This window comes from Schistocerca serialis, chromosome 8, assembly GCF_023864345.2.
Source record: "Schistocerca serialis cubense isolate TAMUIC-IGC-003099 chromosome 8, iqSchSeri2.2, whole genome shotgun sequence".
Lineage (NCBI taxonomy): Eukaryota > Metazoa > Arthropoda > Insecta > Orthoptera > Acrididae > Schistocerca > Schistocerca serialis.
The window spans coordinates 212874686-212901554 of record NC_064645.1 but is presented as its reverse complement, the minus strand read 5'-3'; the positions used below and the strand labels follow the sequence as shown (position 1 = coordinate 212901554).

At 43.0% G+C, this 26869-nt stretch overlaps 1 pseudogene; it reads left to right on the top strand.

The window, feature by feature from the left end:
* The window catches only part of LOC126416929 (neural-cadherin-like), a 183179-nt pseudogene that overhangs the window by 52160 nt on the left and 104150 nt on the right, over window positions 1-26869 (top strand).

Sequence of the window (26869 nt, the reverse complement as noted above, 5' to 3'; positions counted from 1 at the left end):
TATTTTAACGAAACAACTGATAACAAGTAGGGCTTATTTCTAATGACATTACGATACGTGGTGTACATTCACTGCGTCCAATTAACAATGTCAGAGCATGCTGAACGTTCTATTTCTTGTAATTGTTTCTCCCGGCGTATTTGTTGATTGAACAGTCCACGGCTGTACTGTCAGCCATAGTATCCAAGGGGCACAATATTTCGGTGATCAGATATGTTGCCATCGTCAGGTGCGCTGGCGAACTAAGCTCATGAGGGCGAGCGGCCGACTTACGTGATCTGATTTCTTACATTTTAGATAAGTTTAGGATGAGCGTAGTCGCTCGTCATTCTTAAAGTCAAAATTCTTCTATGACGCTGTAATTGTGCCGTCACTAGAGGTTACGCTTTCGCGGCAATTTGAAGGATCGTGCGATTACAGCTGTGGCTGCGCAAGCGCTGCAGCATGAGGGCACTGCTAGCGGAGCGAAGCTACAGTAGCGCCATCCGGAGCCAACGTGGGAGTCTGCTGTGTACTACAGAACGTCGAGTACCGCGGAGAGAAGAAGACGGCATTGTGAAACGGTCGAACAGAAAGCACGGATACACGGTCCAGTCACATTAATGTGACCTCGACCTATGCTCGACATCAAAGTGTAATAACCACCCGCAGACGGCAGATGACAGCACTAGCGATAGACGGTATATAAAGCATGTCCGGGGAGGGATTGAGGGGGGGGGGGGGGGAGACAATGCAGTCGTTGCCGTAACTTGGAAATGCAGACCTTCACCTGACGTCTAAAAGGACAGGATCATTGACTTTCCGGCCTAGGGTAGAAATACACTACTGGCCATTAAAATTGTTACACCAAAAAGAAATGCAGATGATTAACGGGTATTCATTGGACAAGTATATTATACGATAATTGACATGTGATTACATTTTCACGCAATTTCGGTGCATAGATCCTGAGAAATCAGTACCCAGAACAACCACCTCTGGCCGTAATAACGACCTTGATACGCCTGGGCATAGAGTCAGACAGAGCTTGGATGGCGTGTACAGGTACAGTTGCCCATGCAGCTTCAACACCATACCACAGTTCATCAAGAGTAGTGACTGGGGTATTGTGACGAGCCAGTTGAGTCGGCCACCATTGACCAGACGTTTTCAGTTGGTAAGAGATCTGGAGAATGTGCTGGCCAGGGCAACAGTCGAACATTTTCTGTATCCAGAAAGGACCGTAAAGGACCTGCAACATGCGGTAGTGTATTATCCTGCAGAAATGTAAGGTTTCGCAGGGATGGAATGAACGATAGAGCCACGGGTCGTAACACATCTGAAATGTAACGTCCACTGTTCAAAGTGCCGTCAATGCGAACAAGAGGTGACCGAGACGTGTAACCAATGGCACCCCATACCATCACGCCGCGTGATACGCCAGTATGGCGATGACGAATACATGCTTCCAATGTGCGTTCACCGCGATGCCGCCAAACTCCGATGCGATCATCATGATGCTGTAAACAGAACCTGGATTCATCCGAAAAAATGGCGTTTTGCCATTCGTGCACCCAGGTTTCTCGTTGAGTACACCACTGCAGGTGCTCCTGTCTGTGATGCAGCGTCAAGGGTAACCGCAGCCATGGTCTCCGAACTGACAGTCCATGCTGCTGCAAACGTCGTCGAGCTGTTCGTGCAGATGGTTGTTGTCTTCCAAACGTCCCCATCTGTTGACTCAGGGATCGAGACGTGGCTGCACGATCCGTTACAGCCTTGCGGATAAGATGCCTGTCATCTCGACTGCTAGTGATACAAGGCCGTTGGGATCCAGCACGGCGTTCCGTATTACCCTCCTGAACCCACCGATTCCATATTCTGCTAACAGTCATTGGATCTCGACCAACGCGAGCAGCAATGTCGCTATACGATAAACCGTAATCGCGATAGGCTACAATCCGACCTCTATCAAAGTCGGAAACGTGATGGTACGCATTTCTCCTCCTTACACGAGGCATCACAACAACGTTTCACCAGGCAACGTCGGTCAACTGCTGTTTGTGTATGAGAAATCGGTTGGAAACTTTCCTCATGTCAGCACGTTGTAGGTGTCGCCACCGGCGCCAACCTTGTGTGAATGCTCTGAAAAGCTAATCATTTGCATATCACAGCATCTTCTTCCTGTCGGTTAAATTTCGCGTCTGCAGCACGTCATCTTTGTAGTGTAGCAATTTTAATGGCCAGTAGTGTATTTTCGAAGGAGCTAAGTCAGTAAACTGTTCTCGTGCCGCGCTGTTTAAAGTATACCGTGCATTGCTAAGTGGTGCTACCCGAAACCAGCGCCAAGGCAACAGTGATTCACCAAGGACCATATATAACAGGGGTTCACGATGACGGTGGAGAACAGAGGGGCAACTGTTGAGCAGCTGCCCCCCCCCCCCCCCCCCCCCCCCAGATGACACAATGGAGTCTCCTGAACTATTGTTCAGCGAACGTTACTGATTGTGGGCTTCCGCAGCAGGTGTCTAGTTCATTCGCCCATTGTGACTGCTGTTCATCGCCGACGAAGGCTGGAATTTGCACGCCAGTACCGCAGCTGTCCACTTAGTGGCGACGGATGGCCTTTCACATAAACCACGGTTTATGCTCCATCGCAAAGATGGGCACTGGCTTGTAAGGCGTGAAGCGCAACAATCGTCGGAAGGGTCCAGGCCGGAGGAGAGACGTTACGAATGGAGAATGTTTTCGTGGCATTCCCAGGGTGATCTCGTCGATCTGTAACGTATAATGGATCGACACAAGTATGCGTCTATCTTTGGAGACCATGTCCACCCCTACTTGCAGTTTGTTTTTCTTCAGCGCGATGGAATCTATCTGCAGGACAACGCAACCTGTCACACACTTCAGAGGATATGTGCGTGTTTCGAAGAACACCAGGGCGAGTAAACCTCACTCCCTCAGCAACACACACCCCGGCTTGAAACTCGATCGAGAATCTGCGGAACCATCTCAGTCGGACTGTTCGAACCGAGATCCGAGAAACCCAGTGCAGAACTGGAGTCGCCATGGTGCCGCATTCCTCTCGGTACCTTCCAGATCCTCACTGACTTCCTTTTTACACGTCTCGCAGCGGTCCGCGGCTGGGAAGAAGAGCCTGATGTTTAATGGAAGCAGATACGGCACGTACGGTGCTGATTCAGGAAAACAGTCTTCGCTGTGCGCTTACTGGAGTTTGACGACTGGGGTTCGACTTTGAGCTCAGTGGATGTGTACCTGTTTGAATGCAGCTCTCCTCAGGCTGTGGTGCATCTTGTAAACCTGTATGTTGCACGGGAGTTGTCGTATTTTCAGTAAGTAGAAGACAGAGCTGTACGCGGATATATACACTCGCTCTGATGAGTATGACTGTATTAATATACAGTGCTGTATAATGTTTGTGACACTTGTTTTGATCAGAAGTTTTAAGTTGGATTGTAGATTTACATAATAGCAACCAGTGAATTAAACTATGATTTATATTTAACTACCTGACATTGCTACAGTTGCAGGCGGTGTCCTTTCAATATAGTGTTGCAGTTTTGGAAAACATTTTGTTTGCCAAGATTGCAAGGAAGAATCCAACTATTACTAGTTTCAACCAGTTAAATGGCCATCTTCAGATCACATAACATACATCGGTTATTAAAGCGAGACGCTTTACAATTCTATACTCATGGATAATTGTGGTCATTTCATTGGTCGAAGTTCCCGGGTTCGATTCCCGGCGGGGTCAGGGATTTTCTCTGCCTCGTGATGACTGGGTGTTGTGTGATGTCCTTAGGTTAGTTATGTTTAAGTAGTTCTAAGTTCTAGGGGACTGATGAACATAGATGTTAAATCCCATAGTGCTCAGAGCCATTTGAATTGGTCGAAACTAATATAAGTTGTATCCTTCCTTGCTATCTTGGCAAATAAAAAGTTTTCCAAAAGAAGACTGCAATTCTAAATTGTGATTTTGTCGCTGTTGCTTATGCATATGTTGGGCACAGTGATATTCTGATTAAATCACAATGCTGATCTTGAACTTCCCTGTATTCTGTAGGCTAATTTTATTTGGTTCTCTGTTTTCATTTTCATTCCTTGTAATAGTATACATTTATTTTCTGCCTTTAATATTTTAATAATTACTGGTTATTGAATATTTTATGGTATGGAATTGTGTTTGGCTTTCCGATGTTTCTTCAAACAGTGTAATTTCATTATCCGAGTTTCGTATTTGATTAATACTGACGTTTGCCTTTGGGGTTGCGCGATCACCGGGAGTTTATATAACTTTCTATTGTTCCTTGACTTCTGTTGTGGAAGTGTGTCTTGTTAATACAGTGAAGACCCAAAGAAGCTGGTATACCTACACAATATCGTGTAGGGCCCCCGCGAGCAAACAAAAGAACTGCGACACGAAGTGGCTTGGACTCGACTAACATCTGAACTAGTAACGAGGGAATTGACACCGTGAATCCTGCAGTGCTGTCCATAAACCCTTAACAAAACGAGAGGGTGGAGATATCTTCTCAACAGCATCTTGCAAGGCATCCCAGATATGCTCAATAATGTTCATGTCTGAGTAGTTTGGTGGCCAGCGGAAGTGTTGAAAATCAGACGAGTGTTCCTGGAGCCACTCTGTAGCAATTCTAAACGTGTGGGGTGTCGCATTGTCCTGCTGGAATTTCCCAACTCCGTCGGAATGCACAATGGGCATGAATGGATGCAGGTGATCAGACAGAATGCTTACGTACGTGTCACCTTCTCGGAGTCGTATCTAAACGTAACAGAGGTCCCATATCACTCCAGCTGCACAGGCCTCGCACCATTACAGAGCCTCCACCAGCTTGAACAGTCCCCTGCTGACATGCACGATCTATGGATTCATGAGGTTGGTTCAAATGGTTCACATGGCTCTGAGCACTATGGGACTTAACATCTGAGGTCATCAGTCCCCTATAACTTAGAACTACTTAAACCTAACTAACCTAAGGATATCACACACATCCATGCCCGAGGCAGGATTCGAACCTGCGACCGTAGCGGTCGTGCGGTTCCAGAGTGTAGCGCCTAGAACCGCTCGCTTGAATGGTTTGGATGCTGAAACTTGCTGATGGTCCAGCATTGAATTCTGCAGCTATTTGCGGAAGGGTTGCACTTCTCAATTTAATAAACTTTACCAACAGCCGTACACTTTAAGATATTTTATTTTATTCCGAAAGCAACCAGTTTCTGCAATTCATTTTGCCATCTTCAGGCCCCATACACTCTTTTTCAAATCAACGAACATATAGTACGGCGCCATAAAACTGGATATCGTGAATTCCAGTCGTTGTGCAGCTGATTCATACGAATGCGTGACAGTTGCTATCACTCTTTCAAATAAAGTATCTTAATGTGTACGGCTGTTGGTAAAGTTTATTGAATTGAAAAGTACGTACCAGCATGTCCCCTGGCCGTAATGGACCAACAGAGGGTTGCACTTCTGTCACATTGAAAGATTATCTTCAGTCGTCATTGGTCCCATCTTTGCAGGATTTTTCTTCCGGCCGCAGCGATGTCGGAGATTTGATGTTGAAACACATTCCTCATATTCACGGTACACTCATGAAATGGTCGTACGGGAAAATCTTCACTTCATCGTTATCTCAGAGATGTGTCCGACCGCTTGTGCGCCGACTATAACACCACGTTCAAACTCAAATCTAGACAACCTGCCATTGTAGCAGCAATACCCGATCTAACAACTGCGCCAGACACTTGTCTTCTTCTACAGGGTGTTACAACAAGGTACGGACAAACTGTCAGGAAACATTCCTCACACACAAAGAAATAAAATATATTATGTGGACATGTGTCCGGAAACGCTTACTTTCCATGTTAGAGCTCATTTTATTACTTCTCTTCAAATCACATTAATCATGGAATTGAAACACACAGCAACAGAACGTACCAGCGTGACTTCAAACACTTTGTTACAGGAAATGTTCAAAATGTCCTCCGTTAGCGAGGATACATGCATCTACCCTCCGTCGCATGGAATCCCTGATGCGCTGATGCAGCCCTGGAGAATGGTGTATTGTATCACAGCCGTCCACAATACGAGCACGAAGAGTCTCTACATTTGGCACCGGGGTTGCGTAGACAAGAGCTTTCAAATGCCCCCATAAATGAAAGTCAAGAGGGTTGAGGTCAGAAGGGCGTGGAGGCCATGGGATTGGTCCGCCTCTACCAATCCATCGGTCACCGAATCTGTTGTTGAGAAGCGTACGAACACTTCGACTGAAATGTGCAGGAGCTCCATCGTGCATGAACCACATGTTGTGTCGTACTTGTAAAGGCACATGTTCTAGCAGCACAGGTAGAGAATCCCGTATGAAATCATGATAACGTGCTCCATTGAGCGTAGGTGGAAGAACATGGGGCCCAATCAAGACATCACCAACAATGCCTGCCCAAACTTTCACAGAAAATCTGTGTTGATGACGTGATTGCACAATTGCGTGCTGATTCTCGTCAGCCCACACATGTTGATTGTGAAAATTTACAATTTGATCACGTTGGAATGAAGCCTCATCCGTAAAGAGAACATTTGCACTGAAATGAGGATTGACACATTGTTGGATGAACCATTCGCAGAAGTGCACCCGTGGAGGCCAATCAGCTGCTGATAGTGCCTGCACACGCTGTACATGGTACGGAAACAGCTGGTTCTCCCGTAGCACTCTCCATACAGTGACGTGGTCAACGTTACCCTGTACAGCAGCAACTTCTCTAACGTTGGCATTAGGGTTATCGTCAACTGCACGAAGAATTGCCTCGTCCATTGCAAGTGTCCTCGTCGTTCTAGGTCTTTCCCAGTCGCGAGTCATAGGCTGGAATGTTCCGTGCTCCCTAAGACGCCAATCAATTGCTTCGAACGTCTTCCTGTCGGGACACCTTCGTTCTGGAAATCTGTCTCTATACAAACGTACCGCGCCACGGCTATTGCCCCGTGCTAATCCATACATCAAATGGGCATCTGCCAACTCCGCATTTGTAAACATTGCACTGACTGCAAAACCACGTTCGTGATGAACACTAACCTGTTGATGCTACGTACTGATGTGTTTGATACTAGTACTGTAGAGCAATGAGTCGCATGTCAAGACAAGTACCGAAGTCAACATTACCTTCCTTCAATTGGGCCAACTGGCGGTGAATCGAGGAAGTACAGTACATACTGACGAAACTAAAATGAGCTCTAACATGGAAATTAAGCGTTTCCGGATACATGTCCGCAAAACATCTTTCCTCTATTTGTGTGTGAGGAATGTTTCCTGAAAGTTTGGCAGTATCTTTTTGTAACACCCTGTATAGTTGTCGCCGACCGCGGCGCCGTATTCTGCCTGTTGACATATCTCTGTATTTGAATACGCATGCCTATACCAGTTTCTTTGGCGCTTCAGTGTAAATTCTTGCTGTTTTTGGGCTCTCCAGGCGATTGACTGAAAACTAAAACAATTTTAATGATTTTTGTAAAATGAGATTCTGTGTGTTTCGTAAATAAATGGTTAAAAGCAAGTATTCACTCACAGCTCAACACAGTGCTGCCACTCCAACTACCACCATTACAACAGTTGCTAAGCAATATGACGGGCACAACAATTACCCCACCTTCGAATCGCAAAAAAAAAAATGGTTCAAATGGCTCTGAGCACTATGCGACTTAACTTCTGAGGTCATCAGTCGCCTAGAACTTAGAACTAATTAAACCTAACTAACCTAAGGACATCACATACATCCACGCCCGAGGCAGGATTCGAACCTGCGACCGTAGCGGTCACGCGGTTCCAGACTGAAGCGCCTAGAAACGCACGGCCACACCGGCCGGCTTGGAATCACATCGTGGTTGCCAGACTGCTCCTTCAGCAGCTGAACCTAAGGAGGTGCGAGAGCGAAACGATGATGTCAGTACCAGTGACTGCTCAACAGTTCCAGGGACAACTGGTGCATTACTTTTCCTGATAACAGTAGTCAACTGCAATCCGTCACTACCAGCGGCTAAGGTGGGCAGTTCTAGCGAAACACTACCTGTAGTTTGCTATCAAAGGCACGCTCTTTCAGTGCCCGGCTTTAATTCGCCTTTTTTTAGCACTTGCTTCTGGTTTTGCAGCCCCTGAACCGCGACCCCCCGGACGGCCGCCCTCTGTGGCGGTTCACGGCGTTCGCGCAGGACGAGGGCGGCGCCGGACTGGTGGGCTACGCGGACGTGCAGGTGGCCCTCACCGACGTCAACGACAACGCGCCCACCTTCCCGCAGCAGCTCTACCACGGACAAGTCATCGAAAACGCGCCAGCAGGTAAGACAACACAGTACAGGCAGTGTGACTGCAGCATTGCAGCCAGTGGCGAAATCGTTCCCTAGAAGTTCCCGACCACTCACTTCCACAATGCTCGGTATCACTCGCTTTCAAGCAGGCGACATCACTCCAATAACTGCGACTCAAAAGGCGCTTGGCTCCTTACAGACGGTTACGAAAAAAAAGTGGTTAGGAATGGTACAATGCAGCGTGTGGCGTAAATCTCTTTTACACGACCCATTTCTTATTCTTCCTCTTCTTCTTCTCCTCCTCTTCCTCCTTCTCCTCCTCCTCCCCATCTTCTTAGGGGTAATCGCCTGTTAGGGTATACATCGTTACGTGGGACTTCCTCTGTCTCTTCTTTCTTGGCACATACAATTTCTGGCCTTTAAGAGAAGACTGTCACTCCTCATTCTTTCTAGGTGTTTGTTCAATTTTTTTCTGTACTCAAAAAATGGTTCAAATGGCTCTGGGCACTATGGGACTTAACATCTTAGGTCATCAGTCCCCTAGAACTTAAAACTACTTAAACCTAACTAACCTAAGGACATCACACACATCCATGCCCGAGGCAGGATTCGAACCTGCGAACGTAGCAGCCCCGCGGTTCCGGACTGCAGCGCCTAGAACGGCACGGCCACCGCGGCCGGCAATTGTTCCACATACCCGGCTAAATTTACTAAGCTTAATCTCTATATCTTTGCTGTAGTCCTACGTCCCCTCGCCTCCTAGGTAACTGAAATGTTTTACTTGCTCTAAAATCTTTTGGTCTACCACCATTTTAGTTTTATTGTGTTCTTTCCCCCAGGAAGACCATTGTCTTAGTTTTTCCGTTGAAATCTCCATGTCAAATATTGTAGTTATTTAGTTCAGGAAGCACATTCCTTTCTGAAAGTGCTCTTCTTTATGTGCTAGGATCACTGCATCGTCAGCATATAGTAAGTTGTATGAAAGAATCCTCCCGTCTAGGTATGTACATTTTTAGAATTCTGTCTAAAACATACGTATTATTTCATGTATGTAAATGTTAAGCAAATTTGGGAAGGCACAGCAGCCTTGTCGAACTCCTTTGTTAGTCGGTATCTCCTTACTCATTTTTTCGTTTAGGATAGAGTGATAGACATGTTCTGATACACACTTTCTATCGCATTTATTTGATATTTCGGATAAGCGCGTTTCGTCGTTATCTTTCAAAGTTTCTGCCTATTGACACTCTGAAAATCTTTTTTAAAATCAATAAAAGCAGTGCGTGTTTGTTTATTATATTCTCTACGGCTTTGTACTATCTGTTGTAAAATAAAAACTGCATCTATCGCACAGCGTCCTTTCATAAACACGTTTGTTCCCTAAGCAGTACTACTTTCGTTATGTCTTAAGTCTTAATTCTTAGCAAAAAAATGGTTCAAATGGCTCTGAGCACTATGGGACTTAACATCGATGGTCATCAGTCCCCTAGAACTTAGAACTACTTAAACCTAACTAACCTAAGGACAGCACACAACACCCAGCCATCACGAGGCAGAGAAAATCCCTGACCCCGCCGGGAATCGAACCCGGGAACCCGGGCGTGGGAAGCGAGAACGCTACCGCACGACCACTAATTCTTAGCATATATCTTCATGTTAAGTCTAGTAAACTTATTGCCCTGTAGTTACTGCATATGGTTTTGTTTCCTTTTTTAAAAATTCATACAACTCTATCAGTCTTCCAGGCTTTTGGGATTCTAATACTTTTCCAACATTCGTTAAAGAGATGCAGCTTTCGTAGATGTAACATCATTCATCCGTATTGTAGCAGTTCAATATTAATACTATCTCTTCCTATCACTTTTCTGTTCTTAAGTGATGTTAAGGCAGATTTTATTTCGTCAGACTGCATTTCATCTGAACTCCTTTCATCTATTGTTTCAGTTTCAGTTCCTTGTACTGAATCATCATACCGTAATCCTTTGTAATAACTTTCCCGTTGTTCCGCTTGAACATTTTTTATTAGTATCTTCCCTTCTTAATGTTGTGTTTAAAGGTTTTTAAACCTTATAAGCCATTTGCTACCTCTCGTAAACATCATTGTCGATATTATAACAAATCTATGCCAGTGTTCTTGGTGTGCCTTTTCTTTCTGCACATTTAGCAATATAGAATTGCATCTTTTCAGCTGTGGGGTTGCTCAAGTATTTTATATATGCATTTTGTTTTTATTTAACAGCTTCTATTACATTCTCATTTCACATTATTAGGCCCTAGCTCTTCCTTAATTTTTCTTTTTACCAAGAGCTTCTTCTGGTACTCTGTTCATGACTTTCTTTAGATTATTCCATTCCTCTTCTGTATTATGTTTAGTTTGCAAATTTGCTGACTCTTTAATTAGTCTGCTTTGGTGAGGATGCTTGATGCTGTCCACGTCAAGCAAATATACTTTATAAACATTTTGATCTTGTTGGTTACTTATTTCTTTTATCATATTGTTCCATTTAGCAAAAGGATCTATTCTGGAGATTAATAGAAAATGGTCTGAACCTATATCTTGTCCTCTATAAATCCTTGTATCCCTTACTTGATCCGCTAGCTTATTTACTAAAATGTAGTGATTCACTGATTTCAGACTTTTTCGTACAACACAGAGTGACCTGTATCAATACAGTTCTCTGCTGCAGCCGATTATAGAGCTGTAAAAGACGGGTGTACCTGCGATGTTCCACATATTTTCCATGGACTGTACGAGTCGTGTATTCAGTATATGAAAAGCTACATTCGCGGGGGATCTTGTAAATCCCGACCTTCTGAATCATCTAGCCATCTTTAACTGAACCAAAATCTGCTGATGGATCCAGAGATACATAAGAAAGATGATCCTATGCGTCCAATAGTGACTAACACTGGCTCTCCAAACTATGAGTGTGCCAAACATCTGGCGTCCCTATGAAGATCGTCAGTGGGAAAAAGTTCTCATCACAAACGCAGCTATGTGGACTTCATTGGCAAACCTAAATCATTGAAACTGAACAGCCTGATCCGATGGATTTGGATTTGGCAAATTCCTGGAGAACCGTACGTACCATCAAGTGTAGTGACAACAGGGTTGTACATAAGAGATGTTGTCATGGTGTGGAGGTGTACTTCGTGGTTAAGATGTGGTCCGATTATTGCACTTCAGAAAACGCTAAATGCGGAAGGATATGAATACATTTGATAGCATTGTTTGGTGTGTGCGGTAGAGGAAGAGTTCTGTACTAGTACGACGGTGCACCTCAGCATAACGCAGCATCTGTGAGGCGACAATTTGTCGACAGTAACAGTCCTCAAATGGAACAGCCTGTCCAGAGTTCCGGCCTGAACCCAATGGAACACCTTTGGAATGAATTAAAATGTTTGCTTCGCTCCAGACCTCAGCGTTCTGCATCAGTACGTTCTCCAGTGTCGGCCCTTGAGGAAGAACGGACTGCCGTTCCTCCACAGACAGTCAGACACTTCATTGAAAGTGTCCCCAGCAGAGTTCAGGCCGTAATAAAGACGAAGGTTGGACACATCCCGGACTAATGTCTGCTAATAAGTGTCCGGATACTGTTGATCAAATAATGTTCGGTGATACCTTATTCGTTCTTAAGACACAAAAGCAGGCAGCATTTTTGTTAGCTGTACACCGTTAACCTATGTTACGAGGAACTCAGTTTGTCATAGCACGGTGATTGGCAACAGTCTTCTAACGTTGCATTCCTCACTTTATGCAAAAAACCAGACGAGTTGAACATTTCGCTTCCTAAGTTAAAAAACACTGTTGACTTGCGTTGTTGTGACACAAGACGTTATGACACCTAATATATGCTATTCATCTCTTCACCAGCATCATATAATCACAGTTAGACCACACAACTAGCAGGTTCAACACGCGTCAACTCCAATAAACAAGTTTAACATCTGTAAGCTCATTGTTTGTCGCAGACTGAATATATCTACATTCAAATGTGCCTTTTCTGCTTACTAGGTACGTTCATCCTGAATGTGACAGCAGTGGACATCGACGATCCTTATGAGGGAAGCAACGCGAGGGTCAGATATTCCATTGAGAAGAACGCTGTGGATGAGGACACGGACTCGGCCATATTTAAAATTGACGTAGACACGGGCGAAGTATCGACTGCAATCTGTTGCCTGGACCGCGAGCGCACGCCTGGTTACTCCATCCAGGTGGTCGCCACAGACGGAGGGGGACTCCAAGGTAACGGCACTGGTAATTCAGTAACTGCTGTGTCTCTTCTGGAAACACCTTTACTCACCAGAAACTATTGGCCATTCATGAATGTCCCCATGACAGCAAATCTAGTCATTATCAGCCTTTAAATATCAAAGTTACTATTGCGTGACACCCTTCAATACAATAAGCTGAAAATAAAATATTGCACAACGTTTTGTGAAGTTCAAGTATGTTTCAAAGTTCTGTTAAACATTTATCAGAAAACGAATCACTTTCATAACTGTCCATCCTTGGAAGATGTAACTATCTATCCTTACACAACAGCTCAAAACACCTCAAAAACGAATTGGCAGGTCGACCTCATGTTATACAGCTAGCTACCCACTAGTAAACCCATGATTCTTTAAAGATTCAGACTCCCGTGTACAAAAGATCTCCAAACTCCTGATTATTTTACAGATGAGTTAATGTGTTGAAATTTTGTCGCTAAGCATGTAAGCAAATGAATGTTTAAGAAAGATTTGAAACGACATTTAAAGTTTGTTGGATATCACTAAGAGCTCTTATTACTGTGGGAAAACCTCAATTTACGTTCTGTTTTAAGAAAAAGTTAGTTTTTCATGTATCTCAATGTTTATAGCTTCATATATTCTGAACTATGTGTGGTACAAATAATTTTGCAGGTACATTCAGTGGTAAATGTGGATACTGTCTGCGAATACTGTGTGTTGCGAATAGCGATAGCAGTAAAGTATTAATAAATTAAAACGTCATGCCTAATATGGAAGTCTCACTGCATTAACAGCGAAAATGTAGTAAGCAATAAATGTTTTCCTTTCCCTCATTTTGGGGGGGGGGGGGGGGAGGGGGAGGGTTCGGGATGCCAGCGACAAAAACTTTGGTAAAAGTTTGAAATTACGTGTAAAGTTTGTTGCAAATGCCTAAGCGTTCTCATTCTCAAACACTGGATGAGTCGGCTGCAAAATGTTCCTGTTGAGCGAAAAAAAGACGAATATGCTTCTCTTTAAAAGTCTGTGACAGAAAATTGGGCAACCAGCCGCCTCATCCCTCATTCAGCGTTCCTCACCCAAAATTTTGACATGCAAACATATTTGCGCCCTTTTAACACAGGGTGTTCTAAGTCCTTTCACCCAGTCTCTCTTTGAAGTGGGGCCTTCATAGTCAGACCTCTCTCTCTCTCTCTCTCTCTCTCTCTCTCTCATTGCGATGGTCTATATATGCCTCTCTCCCAGTGTCTCCTTTTCTCCCGTTGGTGCTTTCTCCTGTCTGTCTCTCCCACTATCTTCATCCCCTTTCCACACTCTTCCTTAGTCTCCTTCTCTGCCACTGTCTCTCGGCCTCTTTGCCATCGTCCCATTCTTTTTCTCTTCCATTCCCACTGTCTCTTTCTGTCTGGTTTAGTATGCTGTCTTTCTCTTTAGCCGCCATTGTCTCCTCTCTACACACGTCTATGGGGGTGGTTTTCTTGGCGTTTTGATCAAATACTGGGAAATTTTAACTTGTGGGTACAAGAGATGGAGGAAAGGAGGCAAATATCCTCGTGTTGTAGTTCGCCGTTCTGGTGGGGAGAGGGAGGGGTGGGAGCGGGGAAGGAGTCCAGACTCCTCAACCCTATGTATGGACACCACTCATATCACGTTCCCACTGTCTCTTCTCTCTTTTGCTCTCACTGCTACTCTCTCAATCCATCTCTTTTTCACTTTTACTACCACTGTCTCTGTGACCACGACTGTCTCCTCTCTCTTTGGCTCACACTACTACCGTCATCTCTCTTTCTCTTTCAGTGGCATTTCTGCTCTCCCACCATGACCGTCTCTCCCATTGGCACTGTCTGCTCTCTCTTTCGCTATTACTGTCTCCCTGCTTCTACCTTTCAGCACAAAAAGCGCAAATATGTTTGCCTGTCAAAAGTTTTGGTGAGGAAGGAGAAGTGACGATTGGCAGCTGGCTCCCCACATTTCTTCAGACAATGGCGGCTCAAGAGAAAGACAGCAGACTAAACCAGACAGAAAGAGACAGTGGGAATGGAAGAGAAAAAGAATGGGACGATGTCTTTGAAAGAGGAGGATGTTTCCCTTTTTTGTGCTCTGACAGGAGAATTTTTCAGCCTGTTTCCTTCTTTTCCCTGCTACAGCAGGGTGTGATGTTTGTTGTTGTTGTAGTTGTTGTTGTTGTGGTCTTCAGTCCTGAGACTGGTTTGATGCAGCTACCCATGCTACTCTATCCCGTGCAAGCTTCTTCATCCCCCAATACTTACTGCAACTTACATCCCTCTGAATCTGCTTAGTGTATTCATCTCTTGGTCTCCCTCTACGATTTTTACCCTCCACGCTGCCATCCAATGGTAAATTTGTGATCCCTTGATGCATCAGAACATGTCCTACCAACCGGTACCTTCTTCTTGTCAAATTGTGCCACAAACTCCTGTTCTCCCCAATTCTATTCAATACCTCCTCGATAGTTATGTGATATACCCATCTAATCTTCAGCATTCTTCTGTAGCACCACATTACGAAAGCTTCTGTTCTCTTCTTGTCCAAACTATTTATCGTCCATGTTTCACTTCCATACATGGCTACACTCCATACAATTACTTTCAGAAACGACTTCCTGACACTTAAATCTATACTCGATGTTAACAAATTTCTCTTCTTCCGAAACGCTTTCCTTACCATTGCCAGTCTACATTTTATACCCTCTCTACTTCGACCATCATCAGTTATTTTGCTCCCCAAAGAGCAAAACTCCTTTAAGTGCCTCATTTCCTAATCTAATTCCCTCAGCTTCACACGACTTAATTCGACTACTTTCCATTATCCACGTTTTGCTTTTGTTGATGTTCATCTTATATCCTCCTTTCAAGGCTCTGTCCATTCCGTTCCACTGCTCTTCCAAGTCCTTTGCTGTCTCTGACAGAATTACAATGTCATCGACGAACCTCAACGTTTTTATGCCTTCTCCATGAATTTTAATACCTACTCCGAACTTTTCTTTTGCTTCCTTTACTGCTTGTTCAATATACAGATTGAATAACATCGGGGAAAGGTTACAATCCTGTGTCACTCCCTTCCGAACCACTGCTTCTCTTTCATGTCCCTCGACTCTTATAACTGCCATCTGGTTTCGGTACAAATTGTAAATAGCCTTTCGCTCCCTGTATTGTACCCCTGCCACATTTAGAATTTGAAAGACAGTATTCCAGTCAGCATTGTCAAAAGCTTTCTCTAAGTCTACAAATGCTAGAAACGTAGGTTTGCCTTTCCTTAATCTATTTTCTAAGATAAGTCGTCGGGTCAGTATTGACACACGTGTTCCAACATTTCTACGGAATCCAAACTGATCTTCCCCGAGATAGGCTTCTACCAGTTTTTCCATCCGTCTGTAAAGAATTCGCGTTAGTATTTTGCAGCTGTGACTTATTAAACTGATAGTTCGGTAATTTTCACATCTGTCAACACCTGCTTGCTTTGGGATTGGAATTATTATATTCTTCTGGAAGTCTGAGCGTATTTCGCCCGTTTCATACTTCTTGCTCACCAGATCGTAGAGTTTTGTCAGGACTGGCTCTCCCAAGGCCGTAAGTAGTTGCAATGGAATGTTGTCTACTCCTGGGGCCTTGTTTTGACTCAGGTCTTTCAGTGCTCTGTCAAACTCTTCGCGCAGTATCATATCTCCCATTTCATCTTCATCTACATCCTCTTCCATTTCCATAATATTGCCCTCAAGTACATCACCCCTGTATAGACCCACTACATACTCATTCCACCTTTCTGCTTTCCCTTCTTTGCTTAGAACTGGGTTTCCATTTCAGCTCTTGATATTCAAACAAGTGGCTCTCTTTTCTCCAAAGGTCTCTTTAATTTTCCTGTAGGCAGTATCCGTCTTACCCCTAGTGAGATAAGCCTCTACATCCTTATATCTGTCCTCTAGCCATCCCTGCTTAGCCATTTTGCACTTTCTGTCGATCTCATTTTTGAGACTTTGTATTCCTTTTTGCCTGCTTCATTTACTGCATTTTTATATTTTCTCCTTTCACGAATTAAATTCAACATTTCTTCTGTTACCCAAGGATTTCTACTAGCCCTCGTCTTTTTACCTACTTGATCCTCTGCTGCCTTCACTACTTCATCCCTCATAGCTACCCATTCTTCTTCTTCTACTGTTTTTCTTTCCCCCATTCCTGTCAATTGTTCCCTTATGCTCTCCCTGAAACTCTGTACAACCTCTGGTTTAGTCAGTTTCTCCAGGTCCCATCTCCTTAAATTCTCACCTTTTTGCAGTTGCTTCAGTTTTAATCTACAGTTCATAACCAAATGATTGTGTTCAGAGTCCACATCTGCCCCTCGAAATGTCTTACAGTTTAAAACCTGGTTCCTAAATCTCTGTCTTACCATTATATAATCTATCTGATACCTTCTAGTATCTCCAGGATTCTTCAATGTATACAACCTTCTTTTATGATTCTTGAACCAAGTGTTAGCTACGATTAAGTTATGCTCTATGCAAAATTGTAGCAGACGGCTTCCTCTTTCATTTCTTACCCCCAATCCATATTCACCTACTATGTTTCCTTCTCTCTTCTCTCCCTTTTCCTACTCTCGAATTGCAGTCACCCATGACAATTAAATTTTCGTCTTCCTTCACTACCTGAATAATTTCTTTTATCTCATCATACATTTCATCAATTTCTTCATCATCTGCAGAGCTAGTTGGCATATAAGCTTCTACTACTGTAGTAGGCGTGGACTTCGTTCTATCTTGGCCACAATAATGCGTTCACTATGCTGTTTGTAGTAGCTTACCCGCACTCCTATTTTTTATTCATTATTAAACTTACTCCTGTATTACCGCTATTTGATTTTTTATTTATAACCCTGTATTCACCTGACAAAAAGTCTTGTACCTCCTGCCATCGAACTTCACTAATTTCCACTATATCTAACTTTAACCTATCCATTTCCCTTTCTAAAATTTTTAACCTACCTGCCCGATTAAGGGATCTGACATTCCACGCTCCGATCCGCAGAACGCCAGTTTTCTCTCTCCTGATAACAACGTCCTCTTGAGTAGTCCCTGCCCGGAGATCCGAATGGGGGGCTATTTTACCTCCGGAATATTTTACCCAAGAGGACGCCATCATCATTTAACCATACAGTAAAGCTGCATGCCCTCGGGAAAAATTACGGCTGTAGCTTCCCCTTGCTTTCAGCCGTTCACAGTACCAGCACAGCAAGGCCGTTTTGGTGTTACAAGGCCAGATCAGTCAATCATCCAGACTGTTGCCCCTGCAACTACTGAAAAGGCTGTTGCCCCTCTTCAGGAACCACACGTTTGTCTGGCCTCTCTCAACAGATACCCCTCCGTTGTGGTTGCACCTATAGTGAAATATTACTGCTTCAGCCCTTATAATTTCATGAAACTCCGATAGGCGGCGCTGTATGTAGCCTTCAAGATAGCGTCTGTAATAGAGATTCGTTCCAAGCAGAGCGCTGTCATTGAGTTTTTTTTTGGCGGAAAAGCATAGCACCACAGATATTCAAAGACGTTTGAAGAGTGTCTACGGAGACCTGGCAGTTATCAGACGCTTAATGAGGCGTTGGGTGAGGCGCGTGACATCATCACAAGAAGGTCGCGTAAACCTACTCTGTACCAGTCGGCCGCACATAGCTGGAACTCCTGCAATGTTGGAGCGTGCGGACACTCGCAGTCGAGGCGATAGACGGATCGTTAACACCAACCTCGCTGCATAACTGAACATCTCTGTTGGTAGTGCTTACACCCTCGTCCACCAGCCGGGGTGTTCAAAAGTGTGTGCTCTACAGTCCAGGTCTGGCACCTTCTGACTTCCATGTGGCTCACTGTAGGAGGCACTGCGCAGGAGACAGTATTTGGATGAAGGGGAGGTTACTGATGCATCAAGACTTGACTCCGACGACGACCAGCAGAGTGGTACCATGCGGGTATACAACCCCTCCCAATGAGGTGGCTTAAGGTCGTCGCATTGAACGGAAATTATGTTTAAAAATAGGGTTTTGTATTCAAAATCGTGGGGAATGGTATGGTGAACTGGAATCGTAAATAAACCCAACATCCTTTTGGAAACTTGGTGAACACCTCTCGTAGTATAAGGTTAACACAAAATTGTCTCTCATCCAACACAAGCACACCTTACACTATTTTACATAAAAATGCTCATTTTTAGCTAGAACTACAGTATACCAAATGATACGGTATTTGATTTGCAAGTACAAAGAATTTCGTGTGAAAAAAATGTTCAAATGTATGTGAAATCTTATGGGACTTAACTGCTAAGGTCATCAGTCCCTAAGCTTACATATTACTTAACCTAAATTATCCTAAGGACAAACACACACACCCATGCCCGAGGGAGGACTCGAACCTCCGCGGGGACCAGCCGCACAGTCCATAACTGCAGCGCCTAAGACCGCTCGGCTAATCCCGCGCGGCATTTCGTATGACAAAATATTTTTGAGGTATTTACGCCACCGGGTGGCACCATCTAATAACATTTGCTGTGTTTTCGCTACGTCAGTTAAACAACATTTACGACTCAAACCGGATATTACGTGCATATTTTACTTGCGTAAGTACGGTAACTTTGAACCTCTGTATCTCGGTGACGGACAATGATCCCGAAAAAAGCTTCACCATTCCCAAGAATATCATCTTAAAAGTATAAGACAAAAATTTCGACGATCTGCCATGAACAGAAATCATAGATGTGGCCATCCCTACAATTGGTGCTTTTCGAACCCCAAAACGATAGTTTTCCGTTGTTTTCTCAGGAACCGTACCTGAACAAATGACCCTTCATGAGCCGCCTAAAGTCCTCCCTAGACAACACCTAATGTAAAAGAACGAACCGATCTGCTAAGCCGGCCGGTGTGGCCGTGCGGTTAAAGGCGCTTCAGTCTGGAACCGCGTGACCGCTACGGTCGCAGGTTCGAATCCTGCCTCGGGCATGGATGTCTGTGATGTCCTCATGTTAGTTACGTTTAAGTAGTTCTAAGTTCTAGGGGACTGATGACCACAGAAGTTAAGTCCCATAGTGCTCAGAGCCGTCTAATTTAGATCTGATCAATTTTCCTGGGTTGGAGGAAGTGTATAGTATTTAAATGCTGATCTTGTACTGTAGTAAAGTTACAATATGCCCATTCTTCCAAAATATTTACAAACGGTCGTTAGGCCAAGGATTATTCAGAACACTTACCCCTTCTCTCTGTGATCAATAGTACCCGATATACCACCCGTGCCAAATCGCATTTTCGCGAGCGGCTTTATGGAACATATTGGTTCTGTACGCTGTAGTGCACTGACCGATACACACTAAGATGACGTGAGTCATGGGATACCTCCTAATAGCGTGTGGAACCTTCTTTTGCCCGGCATAATGCAGCAGCTTGACATGACAAGTCCATTCCATGTAAACACGGCCCGCGCCGTTATGGGGCCACCACCATCTTGTGCAAAGCCCCGTTAACAACTTGGGTCCATGGCTTCGTGGGGTCTGCGCCACACTCGAACCCTACCATCTTACCAACTGAAATCTGAAATCATCTGACCAGACTAAGGTTTTCCAGTCGTCTAGGGTCCAACCGATATGCTTACAAGCCCAGAAGAGGCACTGTATGCGATGTAGTGCTGTTAGCAAAGGTACTCGCGTAGGTCACCTACTCTCACAGCCCATTAACGCCAAATTTTGCCGCTCTCTCCTAACGGATACGTTATCCGTACGTCCCACATTCATTTCTGGGGTTATTTTACGCAGTGTGGTTTGTATTTTAGCACTGACAAATATACGCAAACGTCGCTGCTATCGATCGTTAAGTGAAGGCGACTGGCCACTGCGTTGTCCGAACCGAGAGGTAATGCCTGAAATTTAGTATTCTCGGCACACTCTTGACACCGTGAATCTCGGAATTTTGAATTCCCTAATGATTTACGAAATGGAATGTCCCATGCGTCTAGCTCCAACTACTATTTCACGTTCAAAGCATCTTAATTCCCGGCGTATGGTCATAATCACATCGGAAACCTTTTCACACGAATCACTTGAGTATAAATGACAGCTCCGCAAATGCACTGATCTATTCATCTAACATAGATACTCCGCAAACCTAACTAAATTCTTATATCTCCAGAAAGCCTTTAGATAGCCAGCTTGCAGTTTGAATTGCACACAGTGAACCATGAACCGGGTTAGGCGTTTAGTAATATAGACCTGGGTACTCAATAAGAACGTTGATGGTGGTGATAGTAAACTGAACAAGGGCGTTGCGAAGGAGGAGTAGGGGAGGTCGTTTTCCGCCCACTACCACACACACGAACATAAAATCGTTTTCTGCCACGCCACACACAAATGTATCGGCTCGGTATAAGTTTCAAGAGAGTCAGAGCATTTAATGAATAATGACTAGTAGCAAGTGTAACCACAATCATTTGTCGTGTAATCTAAACGCTTAAATGCTTCCAGTAGTACCTGCAATTCCCTTAGTTTTTTTCTTTTGTAAATGTCAAAAACTACAAGAATGTGAACACGGAAAGTTTTCGCAAGGTGACTGATTGTTTCCTGCCTGACACCAAATCAAGATGTACGAACTGGTTCAAATGACTCTGAGCACTATGGGACTTAACGTCTGAGGTCATCAGTCCCCTAGAACTTAGAACTACTTAAATCTAACTAACCTAAGGACATCACACACATCCATGCCCGAGGCAGGATTCGAACCTGCGACCGTAGCGGTCTCGCGGTTCCAGACTGTATCGCCTAGAACCGCTCGGCCAGATGTACGAATTATCACTTATGAACATAGTAGGTAGTTGGCAGCTATTACCAATATAGTGTATTTCGTTGTTTATAAACACTGTTTTCAATAGTTTTGAGATTGTTTTTATAAGAAATTATGACTCTTTTCCACTACCCTTCCGTGAAATTAGTATGGCCTCTCCCGCTGTCCCTCACACACAAACACTAGCTTCCAGCTTACATCTTGGGTACTCACTGGTTGCTGAGCACCATCAAATGTCAACTGAGGGGTAAATAACAAAATAATTATTTCAATAAAAAAAACCTTCCAGTGTAAGACGTTTTTAAAAAGTAGAGAGTATAAAATAATTTCTCCTAGCCCCATACAGTTTCCTAACACCACAGAGATATTCCTGAAAACTGGTGCTTGTAAATTTTTAATAGCTGAATTTAAAACGAAGAAAGTGGGGTGCATGTAATAGAAAATAGTAAGGAGGTGTTCATGTATCAATTATGTAATGCATGCCACCCCCGTACCCCATCCCTCCCCCCGTGTTTTTCGTTTTAAAGTCCACAAGTATTTCCATAGCTATAAAAATTTACAAGCACAAATTTTCAGGATTATCTGTATGAATTTAGGAATGTGTATGGGGCTTTGAGAACTTATTTTATACTTTATAGCCAGTTTTAAAAATGAGTTATATTAAAAAGTTTTTATTTAAATAATTATATCCTGCTCTTTAGTCTTATATGTGTCACATTTTGCAGTCGATTTCTAACATTTTGATGAAATGACAATAGAGACATGTTGGAAATTTTAGGCTTATTTCAGTTTCTCGTCACCTGACTTTCAATACATTTCTTCTTCGTACGGTAAAAATTAGAGATAACTGAGGTCACACGGGGCATTATCAGCAATCGGTATTACCACGAAACGTACGAAAGTGGAACAGGAAAAGGGGAAAATAGCAAAAGTACCCAAAGTAACCTCCGCCACACACCAGCCACGAAAGCAGATTAATACTGCATTGTCATCGAGTTCCTTGCAGTGTAGAAAGTTTCAAGTCTCTAGTTCATCGGGAAGTTAGTTTAAAATCAGTTGTAAAATTTGTACCGGATGAACAGACAAGAAAGCGACCCAATAAAACCGTGTTAAAAGAAAAAGAGCTATATTTTCTGCGAATTTCACAGAAATCATGGATGCATGATGCTTTCATTGCTAGTATTGCACCTCAGGTGTTCCATTCTGTTTCTGACTGGATAACTCACTGACCACTAAGCTTATAAACTAACACAAGGTATTGAATTTATACCGGCACACGCATTGAAGTGCTAAATCAGTATTTTACCTGGAGGCGGCGACGTGAGGAAAAGACTCGCGGTTGACGGTCATACCACGTGCATATTTCCAGTACCTAAACAGCTCACACATGTCTCTTCTCAATATTTGCAGTATACCATAGAACTCATGTTGGCTTTTGTGTCTCCCATTTAACTCCCCTCTATCTGATGCATTTAGAAGGGAAATATTTTCGACTTAGCTTATGGTAGAAAATTTATGTTAAGTAAGAAGACAAAAAACATAGATTTAAATTTAATTTTTCTGGCAGGAACTGCTACCATATCAATTTCAGTGAGGGATGTTAACGATACGCCGCCGGAATTCTCGAAGGATGAATGGTTTGTAGAAGTTGATGAAACAGACGGCGATAATCTACCACAAAAACCTATCCTCACAGTGACTGTACGGGACCAAGATGAGCAAAACGTGTTTCAGTATGAGGTAAGTCATTACACCATCGTGAAATAACTATGAATACATCCTTTTAAATTTTTAACGAACCAGTAGCTTCAATGATAGTCTTACAATTCCTGTGTTATTTAAACAATAGCTGAGTATTTCAGATTTAGAAGGTAAAATAATGTCATCTGAATATCTTTTAAGACTTGCGAGTTTCAGTGTTTAGTACTCTCATATGTAAATTGAAGCAATTTCTTACCGGTTTTTTTATTTTCTGCAGGTAGTAGCAAACAGTGGTTACGGAGCAAATAAATTTGCACTTGTGCGAAACAATGACGGAACTGGTTCGTTGAAAGTGGTTAAGCCACTGGATTATGAAGACGTCCATGGTAACGTTCTGAGATTCAAAATTCAAGTCACTGATATGGTTAGTACGGGAAGTCCTGTATAATTTATATGATTGTCTATTTCCGTAGAATATACTTGAAATTTTAATCTATGTGATGCTTAACAGTCTCAAGTAACGAAAGACAGAAGAAACTGTCACGCTGGTTATAGACCAATATATTTTTCTTTCCTTTTTTTTTTTTTTTTAACACTTTGTTGAAATGAAAGCCGGCCGCGGTGGTCTCGCGGTTCTAGGCGCGCAGTCCGGAACCGTGCGACTGCTACGGTCGCAGGTTCGAATCCTGCCTCGGGCATGGATGTGTGTGATGTCCTTAGGTTAGTTAGGTTTAAGTAGTTCTAAGTTCTAGGGGACTGATGACCACAGTAGTTGAGTCCCATAGTGCTCAGAGCCATTTGAACCATTTTTGAAATGAAAGCTGCCACTACCTTCTTCATTTAACCTATGCGTGCATAACAAATTATGATTCCGGTATTAACGACCCGAAAATATTGAATTTTGTATGAAATTTGACCCATTAATGAACGACAACGCAGTCTGACTAATGTCAGTGAAATATGCGATAGTAAACAAACTTTCACAGCCAATCCAATACGTGAAGGAACCTTTAACACAAATTAAAGGAAAATTAATTGCAACCAAAAGATCTTCAACGGTCTTAATACAGTCTATTAGTTTAAATCCATCTCCCTTTGTAGGAAAACGCATGAGATGCACGTGCAACTGCTCACTATATGTCCTCATAACTAACGACAAAAGAATGCTTCGCTCAAATGCAAAGTCTCGAAGCATTCGTTGCTCCAACGCTCTGAAAGTCACCAACGTGTTTGTGGCCGAAGAGACTTCAGAAACGAGTGACAAATTATTGATTCCAAAAACAAAAGATATTAATAAATTAAAAATCATAAACTATAGGCTGCCACGAACGCAGCGTTTTGTGGGAGGTTCATTTGGCATTTTGTCTAACGAATATAGAATTTGTCCTCGAACAACTGTTAATGTTAATGTGGATATGAGGGAAAATTTTGTGAAACAACAAGAGCACTAAGATTTTGCTAACGAATGTAAAGCCTTTCTGGGTACACGACCACAGGAAATAATAGCCTTTTGGTGATCTCCCATCCCACTGAACGATTTGTAATATAACGAGATCGGTAAGTTAATGTTATCTAACGGCGTTTAATTGTTGTAATATCGTAATTCAATTATCAATTTTTTCATGCATGTTGGCGAACACATTTAAACTTTAATTTTTACGGGCGTTATTGTAAAACAGTTACCTACGTCACTAACCATTATTTAAAACTTTTTGTCCTCCATCCCATCCAAATTTTGTCACTGTTTGGTTCTCTCATCCTTTATCTCTTTTTATGTTATTTCATCCCGTGTACAGAAACATGTCATCCGGTGTGATTAATTAACAGTTTGGAAGTTCCATTTCATAGACTGTAAGCCGAGACCATGTTACAGCGGTGCAAATGCACCGCTGTATCACAGTGCGACCAGATGGCAGCCAAAACGCAGCATGAAAATCCGACTAACGAGCACACGACAATGAGTTGATCTGTGTGAACGCATCGCTCTGTGATCCACAGTGTGCCTGGCTAGTCCCATTCAGCTAACAGTGGCCTATGTAGTCGCTGGCAATTCCAGCACAAAATAGTGAAAAAATAGCAAAAATAAAAAAGCTTGATGTAGCCGTAATCTCTTTATGCTAAGCCCTTCCGTGTTGCAAGCACTCGACCGTGGAATAACTGACCGTATAACATCAGACAAGTTACATTTCTAACTTTCAGAAGATTGCTGATGGTTATCTCTTGAAATACACGTAGCTCTCTCTTCACTTCTCACTGAATCAATAGAAACCACAGTCTACAGTCTCAATATTGTTACTCAAGTCTTGTAAGCGTTTTTAACTTCTTACTTTTTTTTCTTTTTCTTTCCTTCTTTCCTCCTCTTCTGTATGTTTTGATTGTACTATAGTTAGTATAATATAAATTGCTTGTACATTTTCCTACAATGTGTTTAATGGTCACGTAGAAAATATGCGACTACACAGTAAACTGTAAATTATACTATGTCCAACATAAAAGCGACGCCATGTCAAATGTCAATAAAACGTGCACTCAATCATACAAAACCACCATTCGTTTTTTCTTTTTTTAAATTGACCATATATGAGTAGGACTCGCGCTCTGGGGTTCCATACAAAACATAATTATGTATGTAGGCAGTTCATCCATCCCGGGGAATCGAGAATCTTTTTGCCAGTTATAGACATTGATACTGGCGAGATATCGATTCCGGGAATTTCGAGAAAGTTTTAATTTTAAGTTCGAAGCCGGTTAATAAATGACAAAAGAAATAATTTTCATGTTATATAAATTATGTATTCCCATTTTTTCCTTTACTTGTAATGTGAAAGCTTACTTTTGCCAAATTTGTAGACCAACAGGAAGTACCGTACATTTTTTGATGATGGAGTTTGCAAGCGTCAACCCAGGCGACGTAATTGTCCGTAGCTTTTGATTCCGTAGACTTAGGGGCTTCACTTTTTTACACCGCCAACGGACCGTAGACTTTCAGTATGTGACGTAGATTTCAACGTGATACGTCTACTAGTTCCTGACAAAAATGATTTTTAACAGTAGGATAGACAGATGTACAGACTGGCAGACAGATGGACTGTTTGTTCCGACTGAGGTACGGAATCCTGAAACTGAAAATACTTTTAAAAATTATAATTTTAAAATTGCAGCGTGTATTTACAACGTCGCCTGCATCTCTGTTCATTTTCTTTTGGTCATGAAATCGCACTGAAACTCACATCCTGTAGAACTGAACATCGATTGTTTCAGTATTACGGTGCATATTTTCCTTCACTTTATATTCTGTTTTATTTACCTACATTTTTCCGCCGAACTAGGCGGCCACAAATCTCTACTTGCTGTGAAGGCATGAGACACTTGGCATGTAGCTACATAAATGGTTCAAATGGCTCTGAGCACTATGGGACTTAACTGTTGAGGTCATCAGTACCATAGAAATACTTAAACCTAACTAACCTAAGGACACCATACACATCCATGCCCGAGGCAGGATTCGAACCTGCGATCGTAGCGGTAGCGCGGTTCCAGACTGTAGCGCCTAGAACCGCTCGGCCACCACGGCCGGCCCACGTAGCTACACCTCGCTGAAGAATGCAGTATTGTGTTTCATTTTCCTTTAACTGAGAGTGGAAGTTACCGAAAATTTGAAGATAAACGTCTGTATTGACAGTGGCTTGAAAGAACATCAGGCAAATAATTTGGCTATCAGAAACCGTGCATACACTTTTTTTCACTGTAGAGGAATTTGAATCACAAGGTAAAGCTTTTTGGTGACCAGTAGCGACTATAGTT